The 6,078-nt window shown below is 51.7% G+C and overlaps 1 long non-coding RNA gene across 1 annotated transcript in view; it reads left to right on the top strand.

The window, feature by feature from the left end:
* Window positions 1-3,248, top strand: part of LOC105540286 — an 11,373-nt gene extending 8,125 nt beyond the window's left edge. The window contains exon 2 of the long non-coding RNA XR_001006179.1: window positions 1,869-3,248. This is a non-coding gene — a long non-coding RNA (uncharacterized LOC105540286). The remainder of the gene's footprint in view (window positions 1-1,868) is intronic.
* The last annotated feature ends 2,830 nt before the right edge of the window (window positions 3,249-6,078 follow it).

Raw genomic sequence — 6,078 nt, forward strand, 5'->3', positions numbered from 1 at the left:
TCAATTTTGGCTTTTGTTGCCATTGCTTTTGGTGTTTTAGACATGAAGTCCTTGCTTATGCCTATGTCCTGAATGGTATTGCCTAGGTTTTCTTCTAGGGTAACAAATCCATTTTTAGCATACATGTGCTCCATGCAAAATTTGGGACAGACATATACTAAACAATGATACATTGCTAATCTGAATTCATCTTAGCTGGGGATCCCAAGTTTTATCTGGCAGCCCCCTTCCTGCTCCCTACCACCTCGGCTCCCACCAGCTCGGAGCCTTGTGATCTCTGGATGCCAAACTGCAGCCAGTGGACCACATCAGGTGGAAAAGGGGTCTGGGGGCACCAAGGGAGGCTGTGGCAGGGGGTGGAGGGGCGTAGCGGTGTCTGGGGTAGGCAGGATTCTCCAGGGAAACAGAACCATTGGGATGTGTGTACAAATAGTGTACATATAGGGTATGTACGGTGTACATATAGGGTATATACCATGTACATATAGGGCATATGCCATGTACATATAGGGCATATACTGTGTACCTATAGGGCATATACAGTGTACATATAAGGCATATACAGTGTACATATAGGGCATATACCATGTACATATAGGGCATATAACATGTACATGTAGAGTATATACAGTGTACATGTAGGACATATACATGTATATGTAGGGTATATACCATGTACATGTAGAATATTTATAGTGTACATATAGGGTATATACAGTATACATATAGGATATATGCAGTGTACACGTAGGCACATACCATGTACACATAGGGTGTATCCTGTGTACATACAGGACATATACCATGGGCATATAGGGTATATACCATGTACATATAGGGCATATACCATGGACATCTAAGGTATATACCATGTATATATAGGACATAGGACATATAGAGTATATGCTGTGCACCTATAGGGTATATATCATGTACATATATAGAATATCCATAGTGTGTGTGCATATAGTGCATATATATACAGTATGTCTACAGTGTGTGCATATAGAGTATATATAGTGTATGTATGTAGAGTTATAGTGTGTGTGTATGTAGTGTACACATATGGACTAGATATACTGTGTGTGTATGTAGTGTACACATATGGACTATATATCCTGTGTGTGTATATAGTGTACACATATGGACTATATATACTGTGTATGTAGTGTACACATATGGACTATACTGTGTGTGTATATAATGTACACATATGGACTATATATACTGTGTGTGTATATAGTATACACATATGGACTATATATACTGTGTGTGTATATAGTATACACATGTGGACTATATATACTGTGTGTATGTAGTGTACACATATGGACTATACTGTGTGTGTATACAGTGCACACATATGGACTATATATACTGTGTGTATATATAGTGTACACATATGGACTATACTGTGTATGTATAGTGTACACATATGGACTATACTGTGTGTGTATATATAGTGTATGTGTAGTGTGCATATGGAGAGTATATATGTGTACACACACAGTGTGTATATATTATAGAGATAGCATATGTATACATAGTGTGTATATAGTATACATTAATATAGAGTATGTATATGTGTGTAATATAGTCTGCATACAGATATATACAGTGTGTATATAGTGTATATATAGTGTACATACATAGAGATTATATACTGTGCATACATAGTGTATATAGTGTGTGCATATTGCATACCTATATATTTTATACACAGTATATGTATATATAATGTGTATACATAGTGTGAATACATAGTATACATGTATATAGTGTGTATATATATAAAATGTAAATATATACGTAGGGAGACCGTGCAAGAGAGATTTATTTTAAGGAATTGGCTTATGTGGTTGTGGCAGCTGCTCGTCTGACACCTGCAGACCGCTGGAGACCCAGGGATACTGGCTGCTGCTGCTCATGTTTGAAGGCCGCCCGGAGGCGAGACTTCCTCTTCCTCCAGGGGCTGCTGTCCAGAGGCGGGACTTCCTCTTCCTCGGGGACCACTGTCTTTTTCTCTTAAGGCCTTGGACTGCCTGGATGAGGCTATAATATGGTCAGTACTCTGCTCTACCCAGTGTCTCCTGATTGAAATATTAATCTCATCCAAGAAACACGCTCACAGCAACGTCTACACTGGTGTTTGACCAAATAGCTGAGGACTGTGGCCTGGTCGAGCTGACACAAAAGTAACTATCACAGCTGCTGCTATGGTCTGAATGTTGGTGTCACCCCCAGATTCATTTGTTAGAACTTAAGCCCTAAGGCGATGGCATCACTGGAGGGCTTTGGGAGATGAAGAGGATGTGAATGGGACCAGCAGCCTCATAAGAGGTTTGGGGGTCCTGGTTGCCCTTCCCCACCCTCCCGTCCCTGCCACTGGGTGAGGATGCAGCAAGAAGTCGCTGTCCTGGGAGCAGAGAGCAGACAGCCGCCCTCACCAGACACTGAATCTGGTGGGGCATTGGTCCTGGGTGTCCCAGCCTCCAGAACCTAGCAATGAAATTCCGGTTACAAATTGCCCCCTCTGAGGTATTTCGTTTTAGCAGGAGGAACAGACAAGGGTGACCACCGAGGCCCTTCTCAGGCTGCCGCAGGTCTCGAGGATGGGAACAGTCAGCTGGGGCCAACAGAGCTGCATGTGGTCAAGAGACCATACCTGTGGGCAGCGCAGACCAGGGCCCGCCTCCCACTTCACCCAGTGCACCCTCAGCACGGGACACGGACCTAGACACGGCACTGCCGGGGTCTCCATCCTTGCAGGCGCTGCCAGGCGCCCTCCCTGGGAGAAGCTGCGGCTCCGGGGCCACGGCCTTGCAGGTTGGCCACCACCTGGCTTTGTGGGCTGTTATGCCTGGCCTAGTGTCCAGGGTGGTGATATTTATTTGAACAAAGACCAGTCTCCACCACCAAAGTCATCGCTCTGCTGTTGCTTCCAGGACCAAAGAAAGGTTGACTTCTGGGCCGGGCGCGGTGGTTCACGCCTGTAATCCCAGCACTTTGGGAGGCCAAGACGGGCAGATCACGAGGTCAGGAGATCGAGACCATCCTGGCTAACGTGGTGAAACCCTATCTCTACTAAAAGTACAAAAAAAATTAGCTGAGCATGGTGGCACATTCCTGTAATCTCAGCAACTCCAGAGGCTGAGGCAGGAGAATTGCTTGAACCTCGGAGGCAGAGGTTGCAGTGAGCCAAGATTGCACCACTACACTCCAGCCTGGGCAAAAGAGCAAGACTCTGTTTAAAAAAAAAAAAAAAAAAAAAAGTCGGCTTCTCAAGCAGGTGGAATCAGTGCTTGACAAGACTCCACAACGACTGCATAATGAAGGCCCTCCTCCCTGTCTTCCCCCAGCCGGTGCTCCTGTGAAATGGAGCCTGGGAAGCTCCTTTACTGGAGAAGACTTTCGGCCGGAGAATCGATTCCCGCAGCTTGTTTCAATTCCGTGAGGCTTGAAAGGAGGAGCTGGCGGGCACCTGCGGACAAATGCATCCCAGGTGTAAGGAGGGTGCCCGTGGTCGCCCACGTGGCCAGCACAGGGCCGAAGGGGGTGAGGGCAGGGGCTGCAGCCTGCACTCTGCTCCAGACCCACCTGGCGGGGGGCACTGCAAAGCTACTCATTCTCGTCAGCTTCAAGCTGACATCCTTTCTGTCTTCAGTCCAGTATTAGCTTAAAGGGGAAAGCATTCTTGCTTGAAATGTTAACTGGGTACATTCTGCTTGTTTTGATTCCTCTTTCATCTGCCTATTAAGGCAGCCACAGCAGACATGTTCCAATTAGCAAAGAGGAAAATCTATCCACTGGATCAAACTTGTAAATATGCATCTCTGGGGACTCCATCCACGTCAGGCCTGTCCCTGGGGTCGTGGGGTATGGGGAGGGCAGGGGAGTGGCCAATGCTGGCCAGGTGGGACGAAGGCTACTGGGTCCGTTGCAGTCATTGCCTGCTCTCTTCTCTCCTCGTCCCTCTCACTCGGGCCAGGTCCTGACCCCCTTCCTGCTGAGGGCGGGTGGGCTTGGCAGCCTTTGCTGGGCACAGGGTGGTGGCCACATCTGCTGCCTAAAAGGCTGCCCCAGAGCATCCCTGGGGGTGCTGTATCTGCAACTCCAGCACTGCAGGCCCCTCGGAGCGCCCCAGCCCTGTTGTCGGGTGGCTGCTCCCCTGCCCTTGGGGCTAGGGCATCCAGGTCCCTTGGGGGCTCTGCTGGCGGTGCCCGGACCTGTAGGAGCTGAGCCCCTCCTGATCTGGCCTCCCTGCTGGGTGCCCTCCCCTGGGCCTGCAGGGTGGGAGCCCCCCGGGCTGTTTCTCCTGGGGACCGGGCTGTCACAGGGTGAACACGAAGCGACCGTGCACTAAACACGCTCCGTAACTACCTGGGCTTGACTCGTTCTGTCCTCCATACCACCCTCACCCAGACCTAGCCTGTGCGCGGCACGGGCAGGAGGGGCCCCCTGCTGTCTGGGTGGCTGGTGGGCCACTGCACCTGCTCCATCCCACCCGTGGCCTCCACAGCCTGCCCCCACCCTGCATCACTGAGGAGCCTCCTGGGACTCTGCCATGGTCCATGCTGCAGACCTGTCTGGGACAGCCCCTGCCAGGCCCCCCAGGCTGTCCCTGCTGGGCACTCACTCTGGGCCCACCACCATGGCCTGCAGCCTCCCCCACTTCTCACACTGCCTGGCATGGGACCCTGTCTCAGAGAGGAGCTCCCCGCTGCGTCCCTCTCTGCTTTAGGACGTGCACTCCCCACTTCCTGTCCAGAAAGTTGCTCCTTCCCCAGTGGCAGCCCGCCAAGCTCGCTCTCAGCTCTGTGAGCATCAGCTTAGACATGGCCCCTTCCAGGAAGTCCTCCCTGATGCTCCAAAGTGGGCTGGTTCCTTCTTTCATGCCCGAACTGCCCCTCACAGCTGTTCACTCCAACAAAGGCACTGGCCTCTGTGATGAACCAGGAGACTGAGAGAGCAGGGGAGATGCCCCAGGGCCTGTCCTGGACTGTCTTGATTCCCTAGGGCCTGGAACTCAGCCAAGAGCTCCACAGGAGCTGATGGTAGAGTGAATGAATGAATGAATGAATGAATGAATGAATGAATGATGTGCAGGCTCGGGGTCCTTGGAGCCTCACAGATTTCCAGGCAAAGTGAGACTTCACCCTGCCTTGGGCCACTCAGACCCTATGGGGAGGGGCCCTTGGGGCCCGAAGCTAGGCAGGCAGGAGATGCTGAGCCTGTGTGGACAGATGGGGTGTTGGGGGGCTACCGGGAACAGCTGTGCCCCACAGCCTAGCCCTGAGGACGATTCTGTCCTAGGTGCCTCCGAGGGGCTGGTGCCCCAGGCCTCAGAGTGAACCTCAGGCCCTGCCCAGCTGGGTCCAGTCCTGGGGCCTGCACCTCCTAGATGGCTAGCCTGAGCTGCTTGGGGGCCCAGGGACCTCAGCGGACAAGAATGATGGGGAGGAGGAACCCCTGGGGAGGGGGTGCTATTGAGCTGCAGGAGGAGGCTGAGCAGGGGTGGGGCGCAGTGGTGAGGTGGACACAAAGCTTCAAGGAACATCCCATGATCTGAAGGCAACATCTTCCTTCCTGGGACCCCACCAGGCCTGCCGGCTTCAGAGGATCACGGCACCCTCACACTCCGCAACAAGTCTGCGCTCAGCCCGCGTGGCCCCTGCAAGCCTGCTATCAGTGGCTAAGGTGAGTTTACCTGAAGGCTCAGGGCCCCGGGGGGTGGGCTGAGGGGAGCGGCAGTGTTGCTGGGGACACAGCCGCTTGGTTCTAGGTAGACAAAGTTGCCCAACAGGGACCCTCAGGCCCACAGAAACACACTCAGGACACATATGTGACACCCCAACATGCACACACGCTGACACGCATGTGCACACACATGCATGCAGAGACACAACGACACCTCCACACATACATATGCAGACACGTGTGCACACATACACAGATACACAGACATCCCAACACACGCACATATAGACACAGACATCCCAACACACGCACACACAGACACAGACACCCCAACACACGCACACACAGACACAGACATCCCAACACACGCACACACAGACA

Source organism: Mandrillus leucophaeus, unplaced genomic scaffold, assembly GCF_000951045.1.
Source record: "Mandrillus leucophaeus isolate KB7577 unplaced genomic scaffold, Mleu.le_1.0 Scaffold219, whole genome shotgun sequence".
Classification (NCBI taxonomy): Eukaryota; Metazoa; Chordata; class Mammalia; order Primates; family Cercopithecidae; genus Mandrillus; species Mandrillus leucophaeus.